Raw genomic sequence first — 12562 nt, 5'->3', positions numbered from 1 at the left:
ATGTCTTTCTATTCATGAACAATGATGTCTTTTTATTTAAATCCCCCCCCCCAGTGCTAGAGATTAAACCCAGATCCTTTTGCGCTGAGCTACAGTATGACCTTTTATATTTTTATTTTTTAAATTCTGAGACAGGTGCTTGCTAAGTCACAAAATTGCCCAGGCTGGACTCCAACTTTAGTCTCCCAGACTGCTGGGATTATTGGTCTACACCATGCCTAGCTTCTTTTTATTTAGATCTCTTATTGCTTTCAGCAATTATAGTTTTCAACACATAAGTCCTTTACCTCCTTATTTAATTTACTCCTATGCATTTCAATCTTCTAGGTGCTAACACAATTGAAATGACTTTCCTAATTGGATTAGTATTTCTCACAGCTCCCCAAGACATGCTGATATGCAGTTAAGACTAAAGACACTTTCTCAGGTAAAGAGAAACCTGTGTCTTCTTTCCTTCCTTTCCCTAAAGTACTGAGTTTCCAGCACTAATTACTCAGTCATTCTTTTCTGGTGGGTACATGCATAGCTTTCTACTTGGAAAATTGATTTAAAAATTTTTATTTTATTTATTTATTTATTTATTTATTTATTTATTTATTTATTTGGCAGAACCAGGGATTGAACTCAGGTCCTTATGCTTGCCGGGCAAGCGCTCATTCTATAAAGAGAGGTGGGTAATTTTATTTTTTATTTATTTTTTTCTTTTTTTAAATCTTGTTTTTTTTTTTTTTGCAGAACTGGGGATTGAACTCAGAACCTTGCGCTTGCCAGTTAAGGGTTAATTCCACTGAGCCATCTCCCTGGCCCCACTCATTTAAAATTTTGCTTGGTTTTTTTCCTCTCAGCTGCTGACATGCCATCCAGAGTAAGGAAGATCTGGAAGCTTTGGGGCCATGTGAGCCACGGCCATGGTCGCATCAGCAAGCACCAGAAGCACCCCGGAGGCCAGGGTAATGCTGGTGGCATGCATCATCACAGGATCAACTTCGACAAATATCACCCAGGTTGCTTTGGGAAGGCTGGTATGAGGCATTACCACTTAAACAAAAACAGAGCTTCTGCCCAACTATCAACCTTGATAAATTGTGGACACTGGTCAGTGACCAGACACAAGGAAATGCTGCCAAAAGCGAGACTGGAGCGGCTCTCATCACTGATGCAGTGCAATTGAGCTACTGCAGAGCTCTTGGAAGGGACAGCTCCCAAAGCAGCCTGTCATCAGGAAGGCCAAATTCTTCAACAGAATTGCTGAGGAGAAGGTGAAGGGTGTTGAGGTGGGAGGATATGTCCTGGTAGCTTGAAGCCACTGGACCAGGGGCTCATTAAAATGTTAACAAATGTTCAAAAAAAAAATTGGTTGGCTTCAAATATGCTGCACTTGATCCTGACCCTCTTGGCCCCTGCCCTTTCCTTGGTCCCAGTTCCTAGAAGACTGTTCCCCAGTGACTCCTCCCCAAGGCTGGAATTCTGGAGAGAGGGAGCTGGCAGCTCCCACAGGTTATCTCCCACCTTGTTGGGCTTGGGGGCCTCCCACCTCTTGGAGAAGACATACATCTGATTTCAGCATAAGTTGGGAAGTGAGCCTGAGTATAAATAGCAGCAGAGAGACCCACAAAATATGGTGAGACCAATGGGCAGGTCAGCTGGGGCAAAGAGGAGGTTGACTTTTGATCAAGGAGACCAGGACAGAGACCTCTGCACCCCTTGCTACCCCCAGATCATGCCCACCTTCACATAGAAGTGGCCGTGAGGACTGGCATCTAGCAGCCTCCAGCCATAAATACTCCCCCAGTTGTGGACAAGAGACCTCGTGCTCAGGATTTACTGTGAGGAATGCACAACAGTGAGGACTCCAAGTTCACCAGCGCCATTGGCAGTTCTCTCTGAGAAACCAAACAGATGGGCTCTAATTGCAGACCTGTTGTGGGGACATTGTTAACAAACGCACAAGTAGCAGTATACAGGGCTTTTTGGAACCGAATGTGACTTGGCAGCTGGGGATGGCGGTCTAATTACCAACATCTGAGTTTCTTGTTTAATGAAGGGGAATGTGGAAAACGGCTGCACTAGGAGCAGCCGGCGTGGAGAGAGATGCCAAGGCCATGACTACATGGAGCCTTCACACTATTCTGTGTCATCTGGGAGCTTGTTTACCTTTCTCCCTGGAATCCAACATCCCTCTGGGAAAATGGACTGTATTCTGGGGATCTTTGGGTATCAACCGTAAACCGCCAGCGAAGAGTATATTTGGGACACATTGTTCCATCATGTTTATTTATTTATTTTTTCTTAAATCAAGCCAAGCTGACACACCAGGAAGATGACTCACGTTTTATTTGTGACTTCCTGTGTTCCCTTGCATAATTAACACTCAAATATATATCAGCACCCTAGTTTTGTAGTTTGTGGATTTGCAACAATATGTGCTGAGGCTTCTGTAGACTTGCTATCTCCCAGTACTGTTTTAAGCACCCTACCTGAGAAGCTTGTTTAGTTTTTAAATCACTGCAAAGATAGATACCATTCTTATTTCCTGTTTGCAGATGAGGAAACTGAGGCATGGAGAAGTTAGGTAACCTCTTGGTGAGACCTTGGTCCAGACAAGGTTCCAGGGGGCCAGGGAGATGGCTCAGTGGAATAAGCGCTTCCCTGGCAAGCATAAGGGCCTGAGTTCAATCCCTAGTTCCACCAAAATAAATAAATAAATAAATAAATAAATAAATAAATAAATAAGTTTCCAGCCTCAGACTGACTTGTTGGGTGATACTAATCACCAGCCCCTGGGGAGGCCTGGCTGTGTCTCACACCATGTGTTTGTCACACTTGACCCCACTTAAGCCTCACAGCAATTTTATGAGGCACACATTATCATTGACTCTGTTTGAGCTTGAAGAAACTGGGCTCAGGTGGTAAAGCAGCCTGCTCAACACACGGAGCCTGTGATATGCTGAGCTGAGATTGGAAGTCAGGGTCCTTGCTCTGAGCTTCATCTGGGGCCACCATGAGAGGAAGCTCTGATGTACCGTGTGAACTCAAGAGATGCCATTTTTATTTTATTTTATTTTTTTTAGCTCAATGTCTATCTGGTCCTGAATCCATTTAGGAGGCTCTATGGAAGAAGCTGTTATTGGGTTTCAAGATCAAGGGAAAGTGAATTATCTTTGGAAGGATCAAATTACCTTTACTTCCTGGACATTATATATTTATGAAATCCACCACTTCAACCAACATACAAGTTCTTGCGGTGGGTATACAGGTAGGTGCGGCACTTCTAAGGTCCTACATCTTAGAGTTGTTCTGACATCCCCAGCTAAGCCCTTTCATACACTTCCACATTGTTTTCATTCCTTGAAGAAAACCACCCAAGCTCTCCTCTGAGGCTCCCCAGAGGGAGCACTAAACATGCCTCAGAAGCAGTATCATAAGGGCTGGGGATATAGTTCACTGGTTTAAGTGCCTGCCTGTCAAGCGCAGCATCCCAAATTCAACCCCTGTGGTACTGAAAAAATAAAGCACTTCCTCAGAGTTCTTTCTGCCTCCTTTAGTTGTGTGGCTGCCCTGAAAGCACAGCAGGAACAGCAGGTACTCAGACCTTGGGGCACACATCTTATGTACAAGAGCCTTACTTCAGATTTTATTATTTTCTATTTGATCTAATTTCTTTCCTCATCATTAATATTTCTAACAGAGGCATTTCTGGTTCCACATGCTCCTTCCTGCTCCCTTACTTCTCACTGTCCCTTGAATCAGCCTGGGCCTTGGTGGCTGCCTTGATTAGGAGAGTGTGATTACTGTGATGCCCCATGATTCATCAAGCTAAGAGCTGATACAACTTCTTCCAGTTCCCAGCAAGATGGAGTAAGCATGCTTCTCTTTTCCCAGCCCCTGAATGGAGCTATTATATCTGGACACAAGACACAGAGTAGCTATGTGAAGGTGCTGAGAAATCAGAGCAGGAAGAAGACTCAAGAAGAACATCACAATTTAAAATGTCACCGAGCTAGGAGGAAATTTGTCATTTTTCGCCCTAGTTCTCCCACTGCTTGACTTTGGATGCAGGTACAGTTGCAGAAGTGTGTGGAAGATGAGCGGAACTAAAGCTTCTTAGTTGGAAAACTGATGTGGACTGAAAAGTACCAGAGAGATAGCAATGATAAAAGAGTTTGGGGAAAGAATGTCATACAATTGTTTATGAATTTCTGCACCCACTTTAGGACATACCCGTGGATCTGACACACATCAGCATACCAAAACTTTAAGAGCTAAGATAATACAGAGACTACTGCCCGAGATCCACACTGGCCCCTGGATGCTGTGTATACAGACCAGATTCAAATAACACCACAGAAACTCTTAAAATTGAATGCTAACATACAGAAGACATCTTGGCATTTACAGGCCCAACAGAGCCAGGTCCAGTTGCCTGCTAAAACAAAAGCATCATCCTTCATGTTAGGATTCACATAAAGCCTATTCTATATGTAATATTCCATATGCCCAGATTAACCTCCAGAATTATATGACACATGAATAACCAGGAAACTCATGTTACACAGGGGAAAAAAAATCAACAGATACCAACACTGAGATAATAAAGATGTTAGAACTACATAACAGAGCAGAGATAAGATATTCTAATAAGTAACTATAAATATTCTTTTTATTTTTTTATTTTAAAGAGAATTTAAAAACAATAAAAACTATAAGCATTCTTAAAATAGCAAAGTCAAAAAATTTAACAACAAAAATATAAAGAAGCAAATGGAAATTTTAGAATTAAAAAAGTATAGTAACTTAAATGAAAACTCACCAGATGGGCTCAAAGTAGAATGCGATGACATCTGCTGAAAGACATAGACCTACAGATGCAAGAAGCTCTAAATCACAAATAGGTAAAACAAAAAGAATTAAAATAAAGTTGCTGAAAAGTAGATTTAAAAAAGAAGTCTTCGAATGAGACTGATTTACTGATAGACTACATAGATAGGACTGACTGGCAATTTGAAGGATTACAATTTCTTTTTTCAATATGAGGATTGAACCCAGGACCCTCATATTGAGCTAATCCTCAGTCTTGGTTTTCTTTTTATCATTGTTTCTATGTGTGTGTGTGTGTGTGTGTGTGTGTGTGTGTGTGTGTGTACTAGGAATCCAACTCAGGGACTCACGCTTACCAGGCAGATGCTGTGCTCCTGAGCTATATCCCCCAGTTTTCCAGTCCTATTTTGCTTTTAGTTTTTGAAATAGAATCTTGGTAAGTTATGAAGATGCTGAGACCAGGCTTGGATTTGTGATCCTCCTGCCTCCCTTCCCAGAGTGCTGGCATGATAGTTGTGTGCCACCAACCCAGATGTAGTATTATCATTTTTTTCAAAATTAGAAACCATGGAGGCCAGAAAGAAGTGGAGTAGAACTTTAAAATGCTAGTAGAAAGGAAATAGCAACACAAAATTCTATAACTGGCAGATATACTTCAGGAATAAAGGTAGAATAAATATGTTTGCAGATGAAGGAGAACTGGAAGAAAACATTGGCAGAAGACATACCGTAAAGTAATTGTTAAGGGACACTGGAAAGACATTTGGAACATTAGGGATGAAGAAAGAGCAAAGAATGGCAACTATCTGGGCAAATATAATAGACTGTTCTGTGCTTCATTTATTTAAGGTGTGCTCGGTGAATGGAATTGATGATGTAGAGGCCATATTTTACCAAAGCACGAAATCAAGGTGGCTGTATTTGTGACTGTATCTGTGACTAATTGTATAGCAGGTTATTTTAGTTTTGTTCTGTGGAAAGTATAAAGCATTCCAACAAAGGGTTTTAATGTAGACCTTTTTTTGCACCTGTACTGTTGATCGCTAAATATAATACTCTGATCATGACTCTGAATAAATGTGTCTTTTTAAAAAAAAGAAAAAAAAAGAAGAAGGAATTAATGATGTAGATCAATGGTAGAGAACTTGCCTTATATGAGGCCTGTGTTCCCTAGCTACTACTACACAATAAATAAATTAAAAAGTGTGGTCAATGCTTGAAAACAAAACTTGAAATACTGATAGAGTTTTTAGTGCATTTATATATAACATAAAAATATAACATAAAGGAAGGTGCAAAAATGGCCTATATGCTGGCAAGTTTTATTTTCTTTCTTTCTTTCTTTCTTTCTTTCTTTCTTTCTTTCTTTCTTTTTTTCTTTCTTCTTTCTTTCTTTCTTTTTTGGTATCAGGGACTGAACTCAGGACATTATGCTTGCTAGGCAGGTGCTTATGATACTGAGCTATATCCCTGGTCCCAGCTATATCCCTGGCTCCTCTTTTCACTTTCTGGTTAAAGTGATAAAGTAGAGATTTTATGTATATTAAAAAGGCTAAGAACAAATCATATAATCTCTAGAGCAAAAAATAAAAAGCTACACAAAAATATGGTGAACAATAGAAAAATTAGAACACGAAACTAAAAATGTTCAAATAACTCAAAGGAGGGCAAGAATCAAAGTGATAAAAATAAATAATCAAATGGACTTGGCTAAATCCAAATACATCAATCATTACATTAAATTTACATGGTCTGAGAACCCTGAGGTGAGTGAGGTCTCAAGGTGATCAGAGACAGAATGTCAGCAGTCTGTTCATCTGTGCATGCCAAATGGATTGTGGGGAAGGTGATTGGCACAGCAATGCAAAAACTTGCTAAAGTGAGAGCAACCAGACTTGTTCTGGATCCTACTTATTAAAACATTTTAATAAGCGGAAAACCTACTTTGCTCACGACGCCCATCAGTGATGCACTGTTGGAGATATTGTACTTCTCAAAGCTTTACTTGTTCCACGAACAAAGCATGTGAAACATGAGCTGGTTGAGATCGACTTCAAAGTGGGCGAATAATAGACCCAGTATCAGGAAAACTCTGCACAGGAACCAGCTCCCTGGAGAGTCCACTCAGTTCAGAAACTACTCAGCTCAGCAAAACTCTGGAAGAACTCAACATCTCTTCAACACAGTGAAGGGCAGAAAGAAAGAGACAGGGAAAGATTTCTAAGTTTCATTACAAACTCTGTCAAATTCTCTCCTGGCATTTATGAAATAGTAAAGGACTTGTTGCCATTTTTCATAAAATAATAAATAAATGTACATGGTCTGAAGTCACCAATTCAAAGAGAGTCATAGTAGATAAAACGATGGCCCAAGCTTGCTATAAGAAATTTACTTGAAATGCAACTGGATGAGAAAATTAAAGAGGCAGAAAATGATTTTCCAATTGAACATGACGTATAAGGGAGCTTAAGGGACTATTGTACTAATATATCAGCAAACCATACTTCAGAGATATAAAAATTAGTAGAGACGAACTGGAACATTGCATCATGATGAAAGGATCAGTTTACTGTGTAACCATATTAATTCTCAATGTCCATGCAGCATCAGTGTCATGTGAGCTACAAAATACACAAGGCCGAGTTATTGGAAGCAAAAGAAGAAAGATAAATGCACAATTATATATAAAGATCTTTCTTTCTTTCTTTCTTTCTTTCTTTCTTTCTTTCTTTCTTTCTTTCTTCCTTCCTTCTTTCTTTCTTTCTTTCTTTCTTTCTTTCTTTCTTTTTTTTTTTTTTTTGCTTTTCGTAGTGCTAGAGATTGAGCTAACAGCCTTGTCCACGCTAGGCAAGTACTCTTCCATCAAGCTACACTCTCAGCTTCTACAGCAAGAGGCTTTAATACTACCCTGGTCAGTAACACATCAGAGGTAACAGGAAAACACTGAGCACATAGACAAACTGAGAAACATCTCCTAAACCAACTGGATCTAAATTGATCACTCTACTGAATAACAGATATTAGACTGAAAAGTCCTTTTCTGGTGTGCATGGAACATTAATCAAGATAAACCATGTTGTTCTTCATGTAACAAATCTTAACAAATAATTAAAACACAAGATATTTTCTGAGAACATAATAGAATTACAGTAGAAATTCATAATAGAGAGAGGATAAGAAAATGAAACAATAAAATCCTAAATAATCCACAGTTCATAAAAGGATTCAAAAGAAAATTAGGAACATATTTCTATGGATATCAAAATGTATAGGATACAGATAAAAGTGTTTAGAGATAAATTTATAGTATTAAATTCTTATCCTAGAAAAAGACTAAAGATCTCATATCAAGATTCTAAATGTCTACTTTAAGAAGCAGAAAAAAGAGTAAAGTAAACAAAAGCAAGCAATAAAGGAAAACATAAAGATAAGAACAGAAGTTGATGAAAAAGACAAAAGAAGTGATAGAGAAAATCAATGAAAACAAAAGCTGTTTCTTTAAAAGGATTTTTGAAAAATGCTATGGTCACACCAAGAGCGAGATGAGTTATCTTTTGGAGGCAGCTGGGTGCTGCTATAACCAACATGGCCCCTTGCTGCTCCATGTGGGCAGGAGGCCAGCCTGGACTAGTGCGCTGGTGGTGGCTCTGGCAGGCTCTTCCATCGAGAACAAGCAGGCAAGTGTCGTAAGACCTGGGCTTGGAGCCAGCACAATCGTGCCTAGCTCAGTGTATGTCCAGAACCAGCCACAAAACTAACCTACATTCTGCACAGTTGGCTCCTTGGAATGGGACATTATTTGGGGACAGGGGCTTTCAAGGGGTGAATAAAGTAAAATGAGGTTAGTAAGGTGGGTACCCCAATCCCATAAGATTGATATCTCTGCAGAAAGAGGTAATGAGGTCCAAAGTGAGTCCAGAAAAATGGCAATGGAAGACACTGGGAGAAGATGTTCTATACTAGCAGGAGAAAAATCCCACCCTACCAACACCTTGAGCTTGGCCTTCCAGCCTTCAGACATGAGAAAATACACTTCCATTGAAGCCATCTCAATAGTAGTCATGCTTATCAAGCTGATTCAAACTGATTTGGGTATGGAGAAAGGTCTGCGTCTAGAGACAATGAAGCAGAACCACACTGTGAATGTAGCAAGGCAATGACGAGCTGGGAGCAGGGCGGTCTCCCAGCTCTGCCTTCTCCTGCTCCCATTTCCTCATCTGTGCCACAGGCAGGCTAGGCCAGGTCTTATTCAGCTTCTTTCCAGACCCAACAGCCCTGAGCTCCTCCCAGGAGCAATTCCAAATGCAAACCAGGAACAGGCGCTCCTCAGCCGAACCTCAGGTCTGTGTCTTGGGAGACATTAGCCAGCAGCTAGGTCACAAACCTTCTTGGCTAAGCACCTCTTGCCTACCGGGCAGCAGGTTCAGTGGCAATGCCCCCATGAGGAGAGGCAGTTCTACTCAGGAGCTGTACCTGTAAGGAAGTGAAATAGTTATAGCCTCCTCTGGGCCACCCTGCCAGAGGGTGAGTAAAGATGGGGACTTTTGCTTGTGGCCCTTGGAAAATTGGGCTGACAGTAAGGATGAGAAGGGTTGTGGAGGGCCATCCGGGTGACTCTCCTTGAAAGAAAAGCAGTTCTCTCCATTTTGACTGAGCCTGACCCTGTGTCCATCTACTGATACATAGAGCTGGCTAGGAATTATCCTTATTCCTTCAATTGGCTCTAAGCAATTGGTATCAGTCTAGCCGGGGTGCTAGTGGTGTTTTTGAAGAGGGTAGTTATGTTTCCCCGGAACCCCCACTCACTCCTCTCTACTGAGCTGGCACAAGAAAAGATGAAGAGCCAGTGCTCTACACTATAGGCTGGGATTGAGCCTTGAGAGACAGTGGCTATGACTTCCTGGGGCTTCAAAGATTACACATCAGAGCTGAAGCACAGACCCTAAAATATGAGCTACAATATCAGTTGTGTAATGATTACTTTTTCTACATAGCCTTCTCACTGCAGACAAAAAGTGGGCCTCCTACCTAGCCCAGCTCATGGCCCTCACCTTACTCCCACCATTCTCACAGTCAGTCATCCTCAAGCCACTCCTTTCTTCATAAATGAATAAAACCCATGTTAGGCCTTGGGTTAAGGCCTTTGTTCCAGATAACCATTATCGTGGCTGGACTAGGACCCCTTGGGTCCCTGTAACTGTAAATATGCCTTAGTGTCGTTATTCTCACCATGGTTTGTACTGGGTGTGGTAGACTGGAATTCACTTGATGGGATTCCAATAACCTATCCATGGGCTTACAAATATAAACTTCTTGGACTGAGACGAGGACCAGGAAAGGCTCTCTATAAAGGGAAAATATAGACAAGAATTAATGAAATCCCAGAAAAAAATAGTTATTACAGGGGAAGGAGCAGCTATGACAGGGTCTACCAGGAAAATTCACAAGTCATCACTCAGGTGAGCTGCACAAGCTGAACATCAGGCTGTGAGGATTCCCTGGGCAGACTCCACAGAATCCCCAACCCTTTGAGACTGTTGTGGGTACAGCAGACAAAGTGATCACAGCTTCCTTTTCTTTTCTTTATTTTTGCGGCAAGTACTCTCTATGATATGTGTTCATGTTGGCCTTGAATTCACTGTGTTACCAGGCTGGCCTTGAACTCATGGCGTTTCTCTTGCCTGAGCCTCCTACATGCTGAGATTACAAGTGTGCTCCCTGACACTGAGGGGGGTGGAATGGATGTCAGGTACTTGAAAACAAAGATATACTTCCTTGCATAATAACAGCATCCTTATTATCATAATGGCTGTTAGTATATTTTAGTGCTACAATAATAATATTATTTGAGCTCTTAACATCTAGGCATATAAATATATGGTGTGTTAACTCAATGAATTCTAAAAATTCTACATGGTATTTTTTGTGGTTTAAATATGTATCCTCCTACCCCTGCCATAGTTTAAATATGCCCATGTGTTGGAAAGTTAATGTCCAAAGTTCATATGTTAACCATAGTTGGTAGTGGGGCCTTTGGAGGAATAGTTAGAATTAGAAAAGGTCAGAGTGGCTGGGGAGATGGCTCAGTAGAATAAGCGCTTGCCTGACAAGCACAAGGGCCTGAGTTCAATCCCTGGTTCTGGAAAAAAAAAAAAAAGTCATGGAGCAGGGTGCAGTGGTGGTGCTCTGGCTCTGTAGGAAGACGCAGAGAGACCTGGGCAGGCACCCTTGCTTTGTCTCCCATGTGATGCCCGCGGCCCCACTATGATGCGGCAGGAAGGCCCTCGCTGGAGGCTGAGCATCATGCACCTAGACTTCTCAGTGTCCCGAACTGTAAGAAATGTAAACTGTAAACTATAAAACTGTAAAAGCTTTCTTCATAAAGCACCCTGTCTCAGGTACTCAGTTCTAACCACAGAAAAGGGACGAAGAAGCCCGGAGAGGCCCCAGGAATGCTGAGCACCCATGCTCCACCACCAGTGCTGGCTTACCTTCACTGCGTTCACCTCCTTCCTTGCCTGGGGAGCTCTACTCACCACTGTGAACCTGGGCAAATGTCACCTCCCCTGGGAGCTTTCTGAACTTACCTTCATCCTCATTCGCTGCTCACAAAACTCAGCATGTGTCCCTATTAACGGGCTTCTCCTATACAGTATTTCCAGAAGTTTTGTAAAAAGGAAATTACATCAAAAAAGATAACCATCTAACTAGAATTTGTTTAATATTTTGCCCTTTTTGCTACAAACCCTTTTTAAAACATAAGAACTTACAAATATTCACAATGGATAAAATAAAAATATCCTTATTTTTTTAATTTTTAAGTTTATTTTTTTTCATAATGTTCTTGAGAGACAAATAGCAATGAAAAAGTTTCAAATCAAATTGATATGACAGTTTCAATAATTAACACATTGCATAATCTTTTCCTAGTGGTTATTTGCTGTATAAGATGCAGACATGCTATCCTATTTACAAACACTATTACAACAAATCCCTCTATTCATTAAGAGAATGTAACTATATCTATCTTAACCATTTTGAATGCACAGATACAAAATGGACATTCATCTGTATCCCCTTTTTTTGATTATCCTCATTTTTAAAAGAAATAAAACATCACAAGTAAAGTTAAAATACCACATCTGGGGCCAGCAAGATAGCTCAGAGGATTAAGCACCTGCTTTGGCAGGTGCAGGGACCGCCAGGGTTTGAACCCCAGTTCCACACACTGTGCTAGCCCTGCCCCCAGGAGTCTGGGTGTGGTGGTGGTGCCTGCCTATTATCCCAGTGCTGGGGAGGCTGAAAGCAGGAGGATCACTATGAGTCTGAGCTGCAAAGTGAGACCCTGTTCCAAATACATAAGCAGAAAAGGAAAGAACCACATCTGTGGTCCCTCACCACAGCCACTGGAGGAACTTGATGAACATCCTGTGCCTGTGATACAGATTCATAAGCACATGAATGAATGTGTGTGTGTTTTTGTGCGTGTGTGTGTGTGTGTGTGTGTGTGTGTGTGTGTGTAAGACAAGGACTGCTTTTTTCATCTTTTTATAACCAGAGTTAGCAGAGTATCTGGTACTCTGATGGTAACAAAAGTAATGTTTTCTGAACATTTGTCAAATATCACATCCAGCTCAAAGTTATACTATGGTACACTGCAGGGACCAGAGTCAAGCCTAAGTTTTAAATTTAGAAAGTGAGGCAAAGCGAGGTTAAGTCATTTATTCAAAGTCAGACATGGAGC

General features: G+C 41.1%; 1 pseudogene; it reads left to right on the top strand.

Annotated features, from left to right (window-relative positions):
• Positions 1-6616: 6616 nt before the first annotated feature.
• Positions 6617-7007, top strand: LOC101571640 (annotated as a pseudogene).
• Positions 7008-12562: the final 5555 nt, after the last annotated feature.

This window comes from Octodon degus, unplaced genomic scaffold (assembly GCF_000260255.1).
Source record: "Octodon degus isolate 3935 unplaced genomic scaffold, OctDeg1.0 scaffold00085, whole genome shotgun sequence".
Classification (NCBI taxonomy): domain Eukaryota; kingdom Metazoa; phylum Chordata; class Mammalia; order Rodentia; family Octodontidae; genus Octodon; species Octodon degus.
This window is presented reverse-complemented; position numbering and strand designations above follow the sequence as displayed.